Consider the following 20912-nt stretch of genomic DNA (forward strand, 5'->3'; position numbering starts at 1 on the left):
TCCACCAGAATGCTGAGAAATTAAATTTGTTAGGAAGAGGCAGTCCATATTATCAATATATGTTTTTATACATCAGTCTCTGACACTTGTCAGTCTGCGTGGAACATAAAATTTTACAAAATGATAAAAAGAGGTTGCTGTCCTGAACCAACTCAGAATTAGTTGGCAGTGAGCTATGGCACCAAATCATGACTGAGAGTTTTGGATGTAGCTGAAACATGGTATAAAAGAAGAACTGAATGTATATTATTTTAAGTGTGTGTATGGCTAAAAGTAACCATTTACAGGTAGAATTATTGTCTTCTAATAATTCTTATCCAGAAAAAAAGCAGCTGTGGAGGTTTGTATCAATAAATCAGCATTTCAGCAAAGTTGTTGTGTTAGCCTACATGGATAGATTCCTTCTAAAATACACTTGTACCTACATTCTGTTTCCTGCAGGAACTACGTGGAAATTCTCAATGACAAATATTTCCCTTAACATTGAACACCAGTTTTTAGAAGAGTTAGAGGAATGTAGTGAGAGACAGAAACAAGGAATGAAAGATCATTTATGGATGCCTGTCCCTTTCAAGGAACTAATATATTTGCCCAAAATAGAAAGTAATGTATATGTGAGCATACTAGAAGGGAAAATACCATTTTTTGCTTAAGAATATTTTGCCTGTGTTCATAATAATTCCTGAACTGAAAACTGCTCCTCAGTTTGTTCATGTAGTAAAGCAAATGGCAGCAACCCCCAGTTTAGCTTCTGGTAAGTGTTTTTCTGTCCAATATGTGCTTTCATTCATGTTTTCACTAGATACCACAGGTGCGCATCTCTGTTGTGAACTGGGGAAAATCTCAGTTTTCTCTGGTGTTTGAACTTGGAGCTTCTTTCACTTTCAGTTTGTAGATTAAAACCAGAGAAATCAATTTTGCTGTTGCTGTGGAAGCTTAGCTACTCATTTATATGACCAGAAATACGGAAGTGAGGTTGGAGTGAAGAAAGATGATGCAATACAATCTCCTTGACTTTCTGAAAACAGGATTTTGCTGTGCACAAATTTTTATTATTATATAGAAGAGAAATTGCATGATTTCATCAAAGATTTCCAGCCTATGGGAACTTAACAAACTTCATGGAGATCTCAAAAAGAGTTTTCTGAATGCCAAAATAAATGTCTGACTTCATTATTCACTGGGAGGAGAGCCTGCTGAGCTCTCCCGCAGCAGGAGGGTGGGTCTTTGCACTGCACTAGGATCTTTGTTGATTCTATGAGTCTGTCAGCAAAGTTTTGAAGCGAGATGATATACAGTACAGTACCTTGCTCTAGGAACTGCCAAGAGAAGCACAGAGAATCCTTCCTATAAACAAGATGTGATACACAAGTTCTCTCTTTGTTAGCATGCTCAACAGCTCAGAGACCATTCCCTCCATTAGGCAACAGGGATGGCAGTAAGGGAATGTTCTTGCTTCGTCCAAGGCATATGCTTGAGGAGTTTAAAATAATAAATAACTTTTTTTTTTTTGCTATGGTCAGTCTTTGTTTGCCAAAGCGTGAAGTCTATGTAGTAAGTAAACCTTATAAAGATGTAATATATCTTCTATATATTTAGTAGATGTTGGTAGAGTTATCCACCATAGGAAGTTACATATCAAACTGTACAGTTTAGAGTCTGTTTTGTGTGCTCAGTGAATCGTAGACATGTTTAATATTTCTCCCTCTGAGGTTTAACAGCGTATAAATAAAATTTAATAAACAACCTTTGACTTTAAACAAACGTATTCAGATGTGTGATGTTTGCTCAAATCTCATGTTTTAAGAACACTTAGAAAGACTGAGCTCATTAAATCTAGCAAATACGTCTTTAATTTACACGCATTCAGTTTCTGCCAGTAGCATCATTTTCAGGGTGCATTACTAGTGTTACGAGTTGTTGTTTCAAAGGTGGGCAATTTTGCAATCATGATTTGCAGAGAATTTAAACCTGCACATGAAGTTCCTGCCCAAGAGCCGTTTTTTTTCCCTCTAAATGTATTCAGAGAAATAGTTTATTCTTCATGTTGTTATGGTGGAAAAACACTGCCATAGTGCTTTCATTCCTCTGATTTTTGTGCCTATAAGAACAGTGCTTTAAAATACAAGCATGTGAGATATGTACTAGGATATTAAGTTACTTTTCAACTATGAATTCTTTTTAAAGTCCTAATATTGCACTCTTGATATTTTTCATTTGAGTTCCCATCACCGAACATATTTTCTAATGATCTATCATTTTTAATGTTTCCTAGGATGGATCTCTCACTGTTGTCATTTAAGATTGTTTGTCAAGTTTCTAGAGGTCTCCAACTGCTATAAATGCAATCCTTATCCTCCTAGATATCGATCATTTAAAGCTTTTGCTGACTTAGATGGACTTTGGGTGCTCAGCTGATGTTAGTATTTGCCTTTGTGTAGCATTTGTTGTTGTAAAAGTGTAGAGCCTGCTTAGAATAATTGGAAATGGAGGAGGGGTTGATTGACAGTTCATCAAAAACCCTCTCAAACTACTGGAGATAGTAACACCAGCTTCAATGAGTTAGGCAGCGATTTCTTGATTACAGTCATGTCTGGAGATTTTGCAATTGCTAACCTCAGAATACAGATGTCTTGAGCATTGCTTTAATATGTATAAAGGATGTTTTGAGTATCAGTTGCTTATCATTCATGTTTTGAATGTGCGGAGCTTTTCCTGTGATTATATGTAAAGGGATTCATTAGCATTTTGATTAGATTACCTACAGTAAGAGTCTGTAATTCAAAGAGACAAAGACATACAGCTCCCATATAGTAGCATAGTAGCTCCCTAAAGCACTGACTTACGACCCTTCTCAGAATGCAACATACTGTGTATCTCTTCGTGCTAATGAGAGTGTTAATGGAAGTCTAAATTCAATACCCAGAGAGTGTCAAGGCAGTTGTACTTTATGTATTCTGTTTGCTAGTGGATAAGGCAAAATGTGTGTTCTATGTTTAAAACTGCCCTTCAGCTGCTCATAAGAATGGGAACAGTTCTGTTTCATATTTTCCACTGCCTTCTTTGTACAGAGCTGCATAGGTAATTAGGTAGGAAGATTTTTTTTTTTAATAGCCCCTGAACTTACCTATTCCTTAAGAAGAAAATTGAAGGCGGTACTTTTTGGTGGATCCCAGCTGGTGAAAAGTCCCTTGCCCAGGTATAGCAGCAAAGTGTTACTAAGTTCTGTACTTTTTCTCTTTGGGTTGAAATCCACCCAGAAGCTTCCTCAGAGAAGTTCTCTAGAGATGCGTGAAGCAAGGAATGCTCTAAAACTATGCCAGAATGAGTTAAATGAGTTAGTGGGCTTTCATCTAAGGTGTAGTGATAGAGACCCTGCTATTTGTTGTTCAGTGGATTGAGTTCAAGATAGAGTGAAATTATCTGAGGGAGAGGAGTCCGTGCCCACTTCAAAACTCCAGAAAATACATTGAGTGCATAAGTTACAATGTTCCCACAACTGGTGCTGCTGGAGTGAAATCTGGGATTTCCTGGATTAGTTGTCAAAATAATTAAAAAAAAAAAAATGGTACAGTGGGAATTCTAATGTTTTCTATAACCAAAAATGTAGTACTTGCTTTTCAGTTTAATATTTTTATTTTTCTTCTTTTTAAACTTGAGTCAATTAAATAATTCTGTCTTATAGCAAAACATTTACATGTGTAATAATGTGGAAACAAAACATTTCAGCATTTCTGAAATGAATTAAGGTTCACTGTTGAAAACATTTTCTTTGGTCAAACATTTTCTGGTTTGAAATGGGAATGGTTTCCTATTTGTGCCCTCCCTCCTTTCCTCTCAGAACTGTACGTTTTGGCTAATTTTAACTGTTTATGAAAAGAAAAATGGCCAAGGCTGGTTGTACTCTTCACTTACTTTTACAAGCTTTGTCCTCACTGCCAAACGAAGATTGGTTTTGTAAGTTACTCACTGGTGTCTTCAACTTTCTAGACCTTTAGAGGTCAAGAAGCAGCAAGTAGGTGGGAGGGAAGCAAAACTAGTTCAGAGGAAGAAAAGTAGATTTAAATGTAGGCTAGTTGTGTGGGTTTCCTGCTTGTTGTGAAAGGGCTAAAATACTTCATCCCAGTCCCTACTGGGTTCAGCAACATCAGAGTTGCCACAATTAGAGGAGTTATCGTGCATTAACTGATTTGCAGAAAGCATTCAACTTGAGGCAAGTGCAAGGCAAGACAAATTAGTCTCAGCCTCTTTCACCGAGGTTACGTTAATGTGTTTTAACTCATAGTCATGGAAAACTGCAAGTGAACTCCTCACGTGCTTAGCTGACATCATTGTGTCCTAGTCATCAGAGAGAAGGATATTCCACTGGTTAAACATACTGTGACTCTTGGGGTGATGTGAGGAAAGGCCACCACTGTGACTGGTTGGAGAATTTTGAAATAAGTCCAAAGGCTTTTTCACACGTGTTTCCTCCCACACTTCAGCTAGATGTAAATACATATGAAGTCTGCCTGTAACAGTGGTAACTAGTGCAGATCAAGAAAAATGAATGGAAAAAAAATATTAATTTATTTTGCAGCATCAAGGATGCAAGCAGAATTTTCATCTCTTTGCAGGCAGCAATCACATTTCTCCTGCATGCTCATAGCTTGTCTTGCTTAGCACAGGACCTAGCTTGAACCCTGGCAGCTGAGGAAGGCAAGGGGCTGTGTGTGAGGCATCTTGATCAGCTCCCAGCTGGCTGTTGCTGCTGCTCTCCCAACCCCCTCCGAATTACCAGGGCTGTCGCCTGGCTCAGATATGCTCAGGGTTACGTCTGTGAGCGTCACCTCTGTAACTGTAATACAGATAAGAATTTACCAGTGATCTTGAGAGACATTCCCTGGCCTGACATGCAGAGAGGCATGTGACAGTAGGATCCAGTGCTGCACTACCAGTGAGACAAACAAACATGCTCACGTCCAAATGATTGCATTGCCTCGTCAGACCCAGCATACTGACGACATCATTCAGATAGTCTTTCTTTCTGGATATTTCAGAGAGTGGTGGCTGGGAAGAGTTTTATGCAGACTTTCTCAAGTTTCTATGGAGGTTGTCCTTTTGGATGCAAGGGAAGGAGGCTGGTGTCCCCAAAGGCAGGTCCTGAACAAAATGGGACTTACCAGATGAAGTTGTGAAAAAATAAAATGAGGCCAGATTTCATATCTGCAACATTTTCCCTAGCAAATGTGTATGTCTGTTTCATAATTGATTCATCCTTATCTGGAAGACAGTCTGATGGTTTCCTTTTAAGCGAACTTCTGGCTGTGGATTATAAGCCAGCTGTGTGCAAGGGGGGTTAAGTTTTGCCTCTGCAGGGTGTGAGAGCATCCCTTCCTTTGCTATCACCAGCCTCTTCTCAAAGAGTTTCTGCTGTTGGTGTGCTGTTTTCTCCTGGTCTATATCTACTGGCAGAAGGAAAGGATGAAAGAAGGCTAAAAGATGCTCTCCTTTTTCATACCAAGAAGATGACTGTGAAGGATAATCTGAGGGCATTGTCAGCTGTGGCAAACTCATGGATAAAGGAGGGAAGTGTGCAAGAAAGAGAGATTTAGAAACATGAATCCATGATGTGACAATGATAAGTCACTTTCAAAGACTTGGTCATCTGAATGCAGATAGGAGAGGAACTAGCTGAGTAAAATCAGTGAAAAGGAGTAGATTTGTCAGTGTGGTATTGCTAGCTACCGCAGCTTTGTGACTAAGGAAGCCCCTGGGGGTCCTTGGGTCCAAGCGTGTTGGGATGCAAGTTCTTTAACTCCAGGATATGGGTTCTTAACCCATTTTTGTGCAGGATTTGTTTTGTTCTCCTGGCAAGTAATATCATTCCTGAAGTAATTCAAGTAAATGAATACAATATGTTTAGTGAGTATATTACTGTAATTAAGATTCCCAGTTGGGTTTCTCATTTAAGCAGCAGGTTGGTCTAGAGAATTAAATTAAAAATTGGGAACCCTTCTGTCTTAACCTTGCTTTGTAGAGTGATTCATGCTGCATGCAGGGCCTGTTCACTCAGACCAACGCCTCCAGACTTGGGTGCCTAAAGATAGGTGCTTGGATTTGTGCTTAGGCTCTCAAATGAATGTTGTTTACTTTAGAGGCGCAGCTCCCTGAGAACAAGTCTGTAGGCATTTGGCCTGTCTGGAAAATGAGCTAAGCTTTAGGCACCCAAGCAGTAGCTTTACCCTTTAGGGGGCACAGTTCACTCAGGTGAAAATAATGACAAATGCTTTGCTGCGTCACAGGAGGAGAATGAGGTGAGTAGCTGAAGCTAGCACTACAGTGGCATTTTGGAAATAAAAAACTTTTGGTATGTATGTGCCTGACAGCAGTATTCATAGGAAAAGAAGCACGAATTTATGATGGAGAAGAGAATAAAGGTAAAAGGAAACTTAGTTCTGATTTTTCTGACTTAATTGTATGTTTAAATCTCAGCCTTAAGAGTCTAAATCTCCATCAATTAGTAAAGCTTTTTCTTTTCTTTTTCTCAAGCAATATGGAGGATAATGAATAGTCAAGTGTGATTTAGAAGGGGGGAAAATCCACCAGCAGGGTTTGCTGAATTAAGCAATTGACTGGCATTCCTGTGGAGTGGTTTTACAATGTCACTTGAACCCCACGGTTAAGCAGTTTCTAGGTAACTGGAGGCAGATCTGTTTTCCATAATATATTGACTCAGCCTGGGACTGAAAACACACACACAAAAATCCTCAAACATTGCTGTATCCACTACTGCAAAAATAATAGAGCCTGTTTAAGATTTTTTCATGTCAAGCAATTTTTAAATGACTTGGTATATAAAGAAAAGGGAGAGTTACTTGGCAAGTTGTCCTAAATCATAGTTGCTTCTTGATACAAGGCATTTGTGAGAGAAAATGTATGCTCTACTAGAAATGCAGAATTCAGAACAAGATGAGAATTTTGTTTGGCTTCAGAGCAGAGCTATGGGAGAAGAGGGCAATGAAGGAAGTGCAGTAATAATGAACATGGAGAGAGGAAAAATAAGCCTCGTTGTGAGAGGACGGAAAGATGGTACAAGGCTGATGGAAGTGAGTACGTGTTGGGAAACATGAGGCAGTCATTATGGGAGAGAGTGAAGGAGTTGCAGGAGGTTTTGGGAGGTAGAACTTGGTGCTCAATTTGGTGAAGCCCCTGCAAGGGGTTGGAAGGAAGTCAGAAATGGCAGCAAAGCACGGGTGAAACCCAAGTAGAAACAAACTGAAAACTTTTCCTCAAAGTAGTGCCAGATGCTTCTGGCAGTCCTGCTGGCTCATGAGTGCTTGGGAGTTCATGACACTATTTGCACTGTCTCTATTATTCTTTGGATCCTGTCAGGATGAATGACTGTTTATCCTAGATTGGTTGTAGGAGACTGCGTAAGGAGGAATTTATCACCTTTTGCCATATTTTGCCAGGATGGGAAAGTAACTGCCTTGAGAAATCAATTTTGGACTCTGTTAGAGATGCAAGAGGCACAGGCTGTGTATGTGCAGTAGTTAAAATGAAAGAGAGACGCAAGCATGTTTTTACTTCTAATTCAGTCACTTCTCACTGTAGGCAAGTTGACGAAATGTTGGATGGCTGCATTTCCAATAAGGAGGGAGCTGACACCGTGTCTGTTGTGCCATCTGTTTACCAGCCATCAGTGTATTGGAGAGGAGCTTCAGTGAGGAGTGGGAAAACTTCCAGGGCTCACAGTTGTGTTTAACTGCTTGAATACCAGCAATGTGAAGTCAACGTGTTGGCAAGCCTCTGTTTTTCAGAGCTGTAACTACTGCATGTAGATTCTCCTTTTCAGCTAGCACGGCTTTTCTGGCTAGCGTGCTTTCCCTGCTGCTGTAGCAGAGGAAATCTGCTCGTTTCTCAACAGACTGCAGCAGGACGGTTTTCCTACCTGTTTTTAAACTTCTCTGTGCTGAACAACTGTTCCAGGTGGTTAAAAAAAAAACCCCATGACCCTGCTAACAGCAATATCAAGAATAAAGACTGGAGAAGAAAGATGTTTTGCTGTATCTATTGGTCATCTCTGCCATACAAACAAGGCTTTTGTCTGCATGGCATGTAGCTGTTGTAGCAATGCTAGAATGTCGGTTAGTAGTGAATTAGCAGTGTGAAATTACCAAATACATGATAACTAAAAGCTTGAAAGAAGCTAGTGTTAACAGTTCAGTTTTTCCCCCCTGATTTGCAGTTCTATTTTCAGATTGCGACAAGCAAGCTCCAGTAAACTCCTGAAGTCACTTTTGGATAATTTCTGTGTAGTTTCCTCTGTCAGCTTTTCCCACTTCAAAATGACAAAGCCTGGTGGCTGATAACAGCCTTGAGTGAGATCTGCAGGCCCTCCACATCCCTAGAGAAGAGAAGGGTCTGTATCAAAGCTTCAGAGCAGGAGGAGGTACAGAACATGAATTTTCTAAGTAAAAATTCTGACTCTGTAGGAGGACTAGCAGAATTAGCTTCAAGCTGATAAGGATTCTAAACCCAGGAGGATTGTACTGACTACCTTTGCTTTCTGAATACTTAATTTCCTTATTAAGTCAGTGCAGCTCATTTATTTTTGCCTCTGTCTTAGTGTGTCAAAACTTGGACAAACTGTTACAATGAAACTTGGAAGAAAGTTTTCATTTCTTGCAGAACTTTTTAGACGTGGAAAAGTTAGTTTCCCTTTCTTTGAACGTGATCTTTGTCAGTTGTGAAGCTATGTCTTTTGCTTTCCTCTAGTCTAAATTTCCTTAATGCTTGTTTACTCTGGCTTGTAGGTGGACCATACTACAGGTCAACTTTGTTGATCCATCACATTCAGATTATTTCAGACACCTTCAGTTCTTCCTCCTGTGCATAACTAGGACCAGTGAGAAGGACCCATCTGTCCTGCAGAATCCGTGGGGCAGATGTGAGCTAATTCTACAAGAAACCCATACAGTGGCACTTAGTGAGCCACCATGTCCCAGTTAATAGACCTATCTGTGAGACAGGGTGTGTGTTTTCTGCTTGAGATTACAATAAGGGAGCCAAGCATCACCTAGTAAGCTCAGGACTAAGCAGAGCGATGTTTGTCAGCAGACTAAAGTGAGCTTCAAGTGATGGCTATATGGTATCATTTATTTTAATAGTGCACTGAGACCAGATATTTTAAAACAAAAAGTATTTATGAATAGTAGTTTCTGAGGCTCTACAGTTCCCTGAAGAATAACCCAAACAGGCTTACAAGTTCTCCTCTTTGTTTTTTCTTGGGCGACTGTAGCTTCTTTTTCCTCTCAGAGAGGCCCTTTAAAACACTGGGGCCCTTTGATCTTGCATGCACAAGGCTGTCTTCTGGCACTGTCTTACCAACTCTCAAATGATTGCAGAGAAGAGACTTTTTTTCATAACATTGTTTCCTTCTTGCTTGCATCTCCTTGAAAGTCGTTGTAAACTAGTATACACAAAGTGAACATCCCCAGGATAAGGTTTCTTTGCTAGTTGTCACAAGTAACACTTGTCTTGCAGGCGAGCATTAAACAAAGTGCAGCATTCGTATGCAGGAGCTCCTTCCCAACCGTCTCTGTGATGTCCTTCTTCAAAAAGAAAGGTACTCACAGGAATTTGAGATCCTTGCCTGAAAGCCGTAACTGAGAGCTCTTGGTGCTTCTCCAGCTCCCAAGGCACATTTAGTTTGACTAGCAGGCTGTGCTTTGCTATGGAGTTTTTAATGGCTTAGACCCTCAGTACCAGTCAGCAAGATGGCCGACATTTATTTATTTTTATGATTTTGCTAAGGAAGAAATGAAAGAAAAACAAAAGAAAAATCTGACTGCAGTCTATACTGAAAGACATTTTGCTCTGTGCTATATGTAATGCATCTCCTGTTAGTGTAGTCTTTTTCTTCTTCAAGGAACAGCTCAAGTAGTTGGGATCTGTTTAGAGGCCATCGTTGTTGCCAGCACAGAAGTGTATGATTTCTGTTGCAGGCCTTTGGCTTGCCCTGCAACAATCAGGGAATATCCTTGTGCAAAGAGCCATACCATTGCTCTAGCACATGGGTTTAACATACAACATACCTCAGTGCCAAACTATGGGAGTTGAGATCATCCAGAGTAATATTTAAAAATGAGCTCTTGATGATTATGAACTGCTGATTTGTGTACATGTTATAGAGGAGGGTGGTTTTCTTTCTTCCTCGGACAGTTATATATGCTTTTGAATATTGAATTGTACTTGATTGTACAGAAGAACTGAAATCAAAGCTGTTCTGGAAACTGAAACTTTCTGCCTGTTCTGTTAGCAAGTCTTCAGCTGATGGGAGAGGCGTTTCTGCTCCCATATGGACATGACGTGATAAATCAATTGAAATGTAGATACTCATGCCATTCAGCATTTTGCCCATCAGCAAAGTTGTAAAAATTGTCTTGAAGATTCTGTTCACTTTTGCACTGATGTTATCTATACACGTGTGCAAAAAGGGATGAAAAGGGAAAAGAAAATCTGCCTCCTTCCTCTCAGCTTCTTCCTAGTTCCAAGCATGTCCTCAGAAGCTCATATGTCCATATTCCCTGCTGCATGGAACTGCACGCCACTTTGCAAAGAGTAGCCTTTGGCACGAACTCCTGCCATGCTCAACACTGAGGTTCAGTGGTGGCAGGGGAGCCATGTCGCTGCTGGACCCTCCTCAATCTGCACCACCACTGTCATCTGTTGTTTCTGTGGGGCCTTTGAGATGCTGCAGCAGCAGGTAAGGGATATTGCAGGCAGGTAGGAGCTCCCATGAGGTGGGGGAGGGAGAAGCAGGGGCACAGGCTGGAAATCTGACGCAAGCTCTGCCTTGCTCTCCTCCCTGCCCCCACCTTGACTTTTCATTGCTGTGATGTGCTTTGATTCATGAGCTTGCTGCTGAACTGGGTGACTCAGAGCACAGCTCTATAAAGGCTTTATTAATGGAGATTAACGTCAGTACACACCTTTTGTTTGTACATGGTTCTTCTTTTCTCCTCACCACCTTCCCTTCCTAAATTTCCTGTCTTGTAGCTATTCAATAGCAAGCATCGCTTAGGAGAGACATGGCTGTGTCCTTGGCCCTTCCCTTGTTGCCATGAAAGTAGGAAGGTTTCCAGACGTGGAGTTCAAGTGCCACCAGCTATCTCTGATTAAATCTGAAGTGCAGAACTAAACGTAAGCTAAAACCTCCTCCATCACAGAGAGCTGCTGCTACTGTCAGGGTTTGTGCTGAAGATCTGTGATGATGTTCTGCCTTAGAGGGGAGAAGAAAATACTGTGGTTTGGGAAAGGCAGCCCTGAGGCTTGTCCTCTTTTTGAAAGGGGGGGTACTTTAGCAAAGATGTCACGATCAGCCAAACTAAAAGCTGAAGATTGCAGCACCTTGCAATATCAGAATGCCAGTCAGCAACTTCAAGAGTTGAAAGAGAATATCTGAAGGAGATCTGATGATATTCTGTGCTGGTGTGGCTTCACTTCAAGTACTGCTTGTGATTTGGAGTGCCACAGTGTAAGAAGACATAAAACTAGGAGAAAGCATCCAAAGGAGGGCTACAAAGACAGCGAAGGGTCTGGAGGGGGGCAAGGCATTTGAGGAATGGCTGAGGTTCCTAGGTTGGTTCAGCCCAGAGCAGAGGAGGCTGAGGGGAGCCACATGTTGGCCTGCAGCTCCTCACAGGAGGAGCAACACTGAGCTCTGCTCTCTGGTGACAGTGACAGGGCCTGAGGGAATAGCATGGAGCTGTGTCAGGGGAGAGTCAGGTGGGGGTTAGGGAAAGGTTCTGCACCAGAGGGTGATGGGCGTGGAACAAACAGTGGTCACAGCCCCAAGGTGCCAGAGTTCGAGAGGTGTTTAGACAATGCTTTCAGACACAGGATTTGAATTTTGGGTGGTTCTGCATGGAGCCAGGGATTCAATGGCCTTTGTGGGTCCCTTCCACTTTGAGATATTCTGCGGTTCTGTTATTCAGTTTCGCTACCAAAATTTTGCACTGGAAGTACTGACTTCCACTGTCTTGGAGGGGAGAGAACTTTACCAAGCTTGTCATTACTGTTATGTTGTGTGTTCTCTCCAGTTTGCTCATGTTGGTTCCTGGGGTGGAAGAGACAGTTCTTTAGTCTAGAGGGAGAGGCTTTGGTTTTGGTTTCATCTGCTTCATAGTGTCAAGAGAAAAAATTCAAGGCTGTATAGCTTTTGTAGTTAGTGATGGTACTTGAAATGAGATCTCTGTGTATGGTTAGAAATGACTTAATTTCCTAAAAATGGCCTAGCAAACTGTAGCTGAAAATCACTGTCGTGCCAAGGTGCTTTGGCAGTTTGTAGCCAAGGTGTTTCTTGTCTTAATCCAGCTCACATGATTCCTTCTTCAACAGCAGAAGTATCATCGCTCTTTGAGTTCTCTTGGCTGTCTCAGTACCAGGGAAGTGCAGTGGGATCTGCCAGTGCTCTATCTCTCCCCAGTGATAGCCACTCCAGGTCAGCTGTGGAGCTCCTTAGATGAGCAGCAGAAAGAAGACTGTACTCAGTCATTACATTTACTCTTTCTGAACTGCTAATCCACACTCCCATTTGCACTGGCATTTGTGCTGTTGCTGTTTTTTAATATTAAAAAAGCAGAAATAAAAAATATGTCTGTACCAAGTAAAACAAGAAACAGGATACTGCAGGAAGTATGTGAGACGTAGTTCATGCTGTGAAGTGTAGTCTGTTTTAACAACCAGTCGAGTGAAGTATTGCTAGTTAGCAATCCAAAAAAAGCAAGGAAGGAGTACTGCTACAGTAATATAGATTATGCTTCAGCAGCCCAATTAAAAATACAGAACAAACAAACAAAAAACAAACAAACAAAAAAACAAAAGATTGAGGGGACAGCTCAATAACACTATGCAGTTGATGTTCAGAGATGTAAATTAACCAGACCTGCTTACAGTGCATCAGAGAGAAATTAGACAGAAATTCTAAAAATGCTGAATAATACACGTGCAAACAAATTGACAGGCATGAGTTCAGAGAGCTGCTTGACTGCTAAGTCAAAATAAGCATAAAAAATAGGAATGAAAAACTGAGTGGGAAATATATGGATATTTTGTTGTCTGGAGACACTCGGCCTACAGACTGCCTCAAAATGAAATGGCATCTTTAGGTGGACTCTGAAAGGGAAAAGTATATGAAGCATAGGTAGATAAAACAAAAATGTATTTCAACCTCTGACAGTACTTTGAAATCACTACCAGAATGTTGCAAAGTCACTGCTCAGGCCTTTTGCCACAGACCCACAACACTCTGTGGGCAGGCAAACTGGATAGCAGGCTTTTGTGTTAAACAGAGACACCAAATTACTAAAATTATGAATACAGCCGTCTAATAAATGGTGACGAACAGAACAGCTTCTTGAGTCTTTTGTCCCCAAAGTGCAGGGTGAAGCAGACAAAATTCAAGGATTTCTCATAAGTGTTTATATGATTGCCTTGTTCTGATGCTTTATTTCTGATTCTTTATTATTGTAGGTGTTCCTTTCTTAGCATTATAAAATTCTGTGATATGAAGATGAAGATTTTGCTCTTTCGGTCTGAAAATTGAAAGGATAGGAAAATGGAGAAAGAATAGATGGAAACAAAAATACAATAGCAGGATTCTTGGCATTGAAATTTTCAAGTTATTTTGCAAATACCCCAGCAATTTTTTTGTGGAACTTTTAGCCCCTTCCTTCTGGAAAGCTATATGGGTATAATCATGTGGTTGATACACCACCTGCCTCTAAATTTCTCTGCATCAACATTTTAGCAGCTCCTGAAATTTCTTCTGCAAGACTCTTGATATTTGAATTTTCAGAAGACCTCCTTGAATTAAGTATCTTTCATGTTGTTTTTTTTTTTTCTCTCATTCTTTAAAAAAAAAGCTCTGAAAGTCCTTAAGTGTATATAGATATACATGCAAATGTGATGAGAATGTGCTCTAAATTAAATAGCAAAACATACTCTAGGGGTACATGAGCAGGGTGAAAGGTGCAAAATGAAAACTGAAAAGATCTATTCAGAGCCTTTTTCTAGGATCATAGGATAATACAGATTGTGAGTTCAGTAGATTCCTAGTCCAACTTTGTGCTCAAAGCAGGGTCTCAGCTCTCAGATGAGATCAGCTACTCAGAGTTTATCCATTGACTGCACAACCCCTCTAGACAACCTGTTCCCATTGCTGTCTTATTATGTCTTATAGCTATTTTATTCAAAAGCATATTTTTCTTCCGAAAAATAAACATGCAACATACTTATTCTAATGAAAATGTGGCAATTAGCTTAGCCCTGGGAAAATGGCAGAATAGCACAATTAAAGGCAGATAGCAAGTCAGTGGTTATTTTAGACAACTGGCTTGCTAAGGTTTTGGTAGAACCTGGGAATAGACTTGTTGAATTTAATTTTGGAAGTTGAATGCTAGATCTTTCAGCTTTAAAAACCTGCATGTTACATAATCTTGTGGAGAAATGCAATACTTATTACTACAATAGTAATTGGTAGCATCAAATATTTTTTATTTTTATCTTCTAAATATATTCAAGTAGAGCTACAGAATCCTTTGTTGCAACATTTGAACCAGGCCTTCAATGACCTCCGTTCTAGCACCCCTTCAAACTGGCTAGAGATACATGGGTTGTATGCATTTCAGCTGAAAACAACTGCTAGGAGACTTCAGCAATTTTTATGGTTTTCTTTTCCTGATGGATGACTCATTTATCTGTAAATATATTAGAGAGTGCTTTGGTGTTACTGAGCTTGTGGCTGGGGATGATAAGGTTGAATCCCTATGGGAACCCCGCCTAGGGGAAGGGCTGACAAGGCAGACATCCTGGTGGGCGTCTGCTACAGACCACCGAACCAGGATGAAGAGACAGATGAGGAGTTCTACGAGCAGCTGGTGGAAGCTGCACAATCTCCAGCCCTTGTCCTCATGGGAGACTTCAACTTCCCTAACATATACTGGGAATACAACACAGCACAGAAGAAGCAGTCTAGAAGGTTTCTGGAGTGTATGCAGGAAAACTTTCTGATGCAGCTGGTGAGAAAGCCTATGACCTGCTGTTCACAAACAGAAAGTCTGATGGGAGATGTGGAGGTCAGGGGCTGTCTTGGACAGTGATCATGAAATGGCTGAGTTCTTGATTCTTGGTGGAGCCGGGAGGGGGAACAGCAAAACTGGTACCTTGGACTTCTGGAGGGTGGACTTTGAATTGTTCAGAAGACTAGTAGAGGGAGTTCCCTGGGTTTCAGTCTTAGAGAGTAAAGGGGTCCAAGATGGTTGGTCACTCTTCAAGAAGGAAGTCCTAAAGGCGCAGGATCTGGCTGTCCCCTTGCGCCACAAAATGAGCTGGCAGAGAAGATCGGTGTGGATGAATAGGGAGCTATTCTTGAGGCTCTGGGAGAAAAAGAAAATCTACTTCCTTTGGAAGAAGGGGCGGGTGACTCAGAAAGAGTGCAGAGAAGTTGTTAAGATGTGTAGAGGGAAGATCAGAAAGGCAAAAGCCCAGCTTGAACTCAACCTGGCTGCTGGGGTAAAAAGGAACAAGAAACTCTTTACAAATACATCAAAGGTAAGAGGAGGACTAAAGAGAATCTCCATTCTTTATTGGATGAGGCTGGGAACGTGACCACCAAGGATAAGGAAAAGGCAGAGGTTCTGAATGCCTCAGGGTACTCCATTCTCTGACCTGGTAGTCTTGGCTGGGCTGCAAACCGAACCCCCCATGATTCAGGAGGACGCAGACAGAGACCTACTACTCCAGCTGGACTGTCATAAGTCCATGAGGCCGGATGAGCTTCACCTGAGAGTGCTGAGGGAACTGGTGGCGGTGATAGCTGAAGTGCTTGCCATTATCTGTCAGCGCTCCTTGTTTGCTGGTGATGTTCCGGAAGATTGGAGACTTGCCAGTGTGACTTCCATCTACAAGAAGGATTGTAAGGAGGATCCGGGAAACTACAGGCCTGTTTGCCTGACCTCTGTGCCAAGGAAGGTTATGGAGCAGATTGTCTTGAGGGAGATCACGCGGCATGTGTGGGAAAAACCGGGGGATCAGGCCTAGCCAGCATGGGTTCACGAAGGGCAGGTCCTGCTTAACCAACCTGAGCTTCTTCTCTAGTGACCTGTCTGGTAGACAAGGGAAAGACTGTTGATGTATTCTACCTGGACTTCAGAAAAGCCTTTGACACTGTCTCCCACAGTATTCTCCTGCAGAAGCTGGCAGCCCATGGCTTGGACAGGTACACTGGATAAGGAACTGTCTGGAAGGTCAGGCCCAGAGAGTGGTAATAAATGGAGCTAAATCCAGCTGGCGATCTGTCACGAGTGGTGTTCCCCAGGGGTTGGTGCTGGAGCCTGTTCTCTTCAATGTCTTTATTGATGACCTAGATGAGGGCATTGAGTGTTTGCAGATGACACCAAGTTGACTGGAAGTGTTGATCTGCCTTGGGGGTAGCGAGGCCCTGCAGAGGGATCTGGACAGGCTGGATGGCTGGGCTGAAGCAAATCGGATGAGTTTCAGCAAGGCCAAATGCTGGGTCCTGCTCTTTGACCACAACAATCCTAGGCAACGTTACAGGCTTGGGGCAGAGTGTCTGGAAGACTGTATAGAGGAAATAGACCTGGTGGTATTGATTGATGCTTGGCTGAATATGAGCTAGTAGCGTGGCCAAGAAGGTCAATGGCATCATGGCTTGCATCAGGAACGGTGTTGCCAGCAGGAACAGGGAAGTGATTGTCCCCCTGTACTCAGCGCTGGTGAGGCCGCACCTCCAGTACTGCCTCCAGTTTTGGGCCCCCCGCTGCAAGAAAGATATTGAGGCCTTGAAGTGGGTTCAAAGAAGGCAACAAAACTGGTGAGGGGTCTGGAGCACAGGCCTTATGAGGAGCAGCTGAAGGAGCTGGGACTGTTCAGTCTGGAGAGGAGGAGATTCAGGGGAAACCTTATTGCTCTCTATAACTACCTGAAGGGAAGTTGTAGCGAGGTGGGGGTCAGCCTCTTCTCTTTTGTAACTAGTGGTAGAACTAGAGGGAATGGCTTCAGGCTGCGCCAGGGGAGATTTAGGCTGGACGTTAGAAAATACTACTTCTCTGAAAGAGTGGTCAGGCAGTGGAATGGGCTGCCCAAGGAGGTGGTGGAGTCACCAACCCTGAAGGTGTTCAAAAACGTTTGGATTTTGTATTGAGGGGTATGGTTTAGTGGGAACTATTGGTGATAGGTGGATGGTTGGAATTGGGTGATCTTGAAGGTCTTCTACAACCTTGGTGTTTCTGTGATTCTGTGAAATGCAGGGAAGTATTTGTACTGTCATCCTTCGGTGTTAGAGCCAAACTACCAGAGATACCTTAGTCCATTTTTTTGCATAAAGCAAACACAGGCTTTTCTGATTTGTGTCTCAAGTCTCTAACTTCATTTGTGTTGCTGCAGCTCTTTGAAAAAGTATTCAGAACTGACTTGCAGACAGCAGACGATGAAGAATTCTGTGAATCTATTGGTAAGATTTTAATAGTGCAAAACTGTCTTTGCTGTGAGAACTTCAGTCAGATGAGTTTTCAGTTCTGTAAACACGGTTCTTCTTTCAAGGACATTTTACTAATTCTGAATAAGTATTTTCTATGAAAAATAGGGTGATTTTGAAATTCTCATGAAATGGTGCCCCATTTCCTGTTTGCTTTTTAATCTCCTCAGTACCACGTTTTGACAAAATGCTGCATGACAGAATTCAAATATTTCATAATATTAAAAACTAAAGGAAATCAGTAATAAGTGCCAAATTTCGTATTTATCAAAATGAAGCATTTTATTTTCACAAAATGCAAATAAAATAATTGTAAAATGTTTTGATTTTTTATTTCCTGGTAGAAAAAGCTATTGCAGCAAGATAATGAGATGCTGCCAAATCAGTTAGAGATTGTATTGGAATATGTACAGAAGTGGCACAAGCTTCTGTAGAAGAAGCAAAGCATGCAATGAGAGGAGTTAATGCTTTTAGCTTTATATATTTTTTTCCTATTTCTAAGTTTCTCTCTGGCTTCCCAGTTTTTTCATGTTATGGTTTCTGTTTTCTTTCTCTTGGATGTTTCTGTATTATTTCTTTTTTTGTAAGGAAACAACAAAAAGACAAGTGCCTGAAAAAATCTAGTCAATAGTGGATGATAGGAAAATTAAAATTTTCCTAAGTGATGTAGAATTCTTTAGTGTTCTTTCTTAGTGATAATAAAAATCAGATGACATAGTCAATTCCAAAACTGAAAGCATGACTAATGGTAAGAAGCACTTGATATTCCATATGAGTACTTATAGTGCCCTTCCACACTCTCACTGCTCAGTAGAAGAAATTTGATTTTAATAGGGTTAGTTACAGCATTTATGCTTTCTTCTGGGTCACATACCATGACTGCTTAAATATTGATAACAAAACAGATTTTCGATTTTTAAATCTCTTGTACCACTCATTGAAACTCTAAGTTATAAGTCAAATCCATACTAGGTTGTTACAAACTACACATTGAAATTCAGGTCTGGGGACATGCATATAAAAAATTGAATGTTATTAGAATCTGAGAACTTGACATGTTGCAATGTAATCTATAAAAAAATACTATACTATAGTAGTCAACATAGAAAGTGGGAAAAGGCTCAGATCCTTTTCCCAATGCATTAGCTAGTACTAGCAAGTAATGGTTAATTTTATGAAAGATTATCTGTTCAACCATGATCAAGCATCCACCCAAGGGCTGTGGTCCCCAGTGCTGTCTTTTGTAAGTATCAAGTTATTAAACAAGTAGAAAATTCTTCTGAAATTCCATGTATGATGTAGTATCTAGTGTCTTTAATGGATCTGCACCTGCATATATATACAGTTTGACGGATATTGAGTATATAATGCTTCTGGAGCTGAGAGATTATTAATAGTTAGTAAGTGGCTTGTAACAGCAGTCTGGTTACATACTCCTGGTAGGGAATCATTGACTCTCTAAAGAAAGGTTAGTTTCTCAGGTGATTTGTGTAGTCTGGCCTGTCTGCAAAAGAACCAGCATACAATAATTTTCTCTTTCTGGCTCATTCACTTCTTGATTAAATTCTTCTCTGCTGCTTAAGAAGAATTAGAAGAAAACATTCATGAGAATTTTATTAACTGTATTATGTAGTTATGCTTTGGATTCAACTTAGTATTTTAATCATAAGTGTTTGAAATTACTTGGGAAACTTCTCAGTAAATTTATCTGAAGAGTAAATTTCTCTGAAATCTGAACATTTCATCTGGGAAATGAGAAAACATGGATGTATATAAGAGTGTGTTGCATAAATGCAAAAGTCAGACAGGAAATGAAAAAAAGCTGGTGAGGTAATTTGTAAAAATCCAAACCATCTTGATTTGATGTAGAATCTGGAGCAGATGTAGGTTCAGAATATGTGTAGTGACCTGGAAAAGGAGCTGCAAGTGGGGCTTCTACTTATGGGAACATCAGTGAGCTGTTTTATATTGTAGAAACACTTAAAATATTTCATTTTTTCTTATTTGTCTTTTTTTTTTTCCTAGTGATTTCCTTTCATCTCAAAAACAGTAAGGTTTTGGGTTTTTTTTTTCTTTCTGTTTTTCCTAGAGGCCTATTTGGAAGGTATGGGCAGTAGAAAGCCACTTGAATAGGCTGATCTGATTATTTGAGAAAAATACATGCAAGTTTTCAAAGGCAGAAAGAGACTGATTAAAGCACTGATCTGTGTTTCTAAGGTATAAGTTTTATGTGATCTCATCGTAGAAAAGAGTTCTCAGCAGAAACTGAAGGAACTAATTCTTTATTCTATCTCATTTCTTAGGCATCAAATATCTCAGTTGAACTTGCTGAATAAAACTTGTATTTTTTTGCACCTTGTTTTCCAAGTATGTTTCAAAGACTTTCAAAGAAGTGGTATTATCTCATCATTGCTTGTATGCCTGCCTATGGTTTACTCAGATTTCACTGTATAATTGTTGTCATCAGCAGAGGGATCTGGGGGCAGCATGAAGAAAATTCTAGTCCTGGTTAGATAAATGTTCATTTTTCTTTCATTTGTTATATTTGTATAACAAATATGTACATTTCTGATATAAAGTAATCATGCAACAAAACCTTCTGCAAGTTGTAGGTAGAGCTGAATATTTCTATGTAATTATTAGATAAGCATGCTAATCTAGTGATATGCTTTGGTTCAAGGAAATGCAAATTCCCTGAGTTTGAAATTCATTTTCTTTATTTTCATTTTATAAGCCACAAAAAAGAAATTGCTAATGCTTTTAAAGTATGTATTGTATTTATTATAGTTAAAAAAAATAATAATTTTCTAGGTGATTCTGTTTGAACAGTATTCTCAGAATACAGCATTTGGCTTATGTGGATTTCTGTCACCACAAATTGCCTGTGAACTATGTCTGATGTTTGCAAGCATCATCTTTCAGAATAGCTCCAGACTAGACCTCTCAGTTATTTGAGATACTCAGATTAGGGATAGTTATGAGTTGCTATTGTCTTTCTGCTCTCCTGGACTTCAGTAATTGCATTTGCATAAAAAAATAATCCTGGTTTCCTGCCCACCCTCAGCAAAAATCTACAAATTAATTGTGTTCTTTTTCTATGCTGTTTGATTGTGTAATTAGTTGGTGATATTTTCAATGCACAAAGCACTATAAATATGCTTTTTCTAGACTGCTAGGAATAGAAACTTGTGTTCTGCCAGTGAAGCAGATAGGTTTCGTTTTGAATATGAAAGTATGTAAAGAGAAGGTAATTTTGTATGGTATTTCTATACAGTCACTTTTTGGACTGTTCAACAATAGCAGCTGGATGAGGCTGACAGATGTTAGCAAAGATTATTTATATCTAACATAGGAATGGAATATATAGAGC

This window comes from Meleagris gallopavo, chromosome 2 (genome assembly GCF_000146605.3).
Source record: "Meleagris gallopavo isolate NT-WF06-2002-E0010 breed Aviagen turkey brand Nicholas breeding stock chromosome 2, Turkey_5.1, whole genome shotgun sequence".
In the NCBI taxonomy this organism is placed as follows: domain Eukaryota; kingdom Metazoa; phylum Chordata; class Aves; order Galliformes; family Phasianidae; genus Meleagris; species Meleagris gallopavo.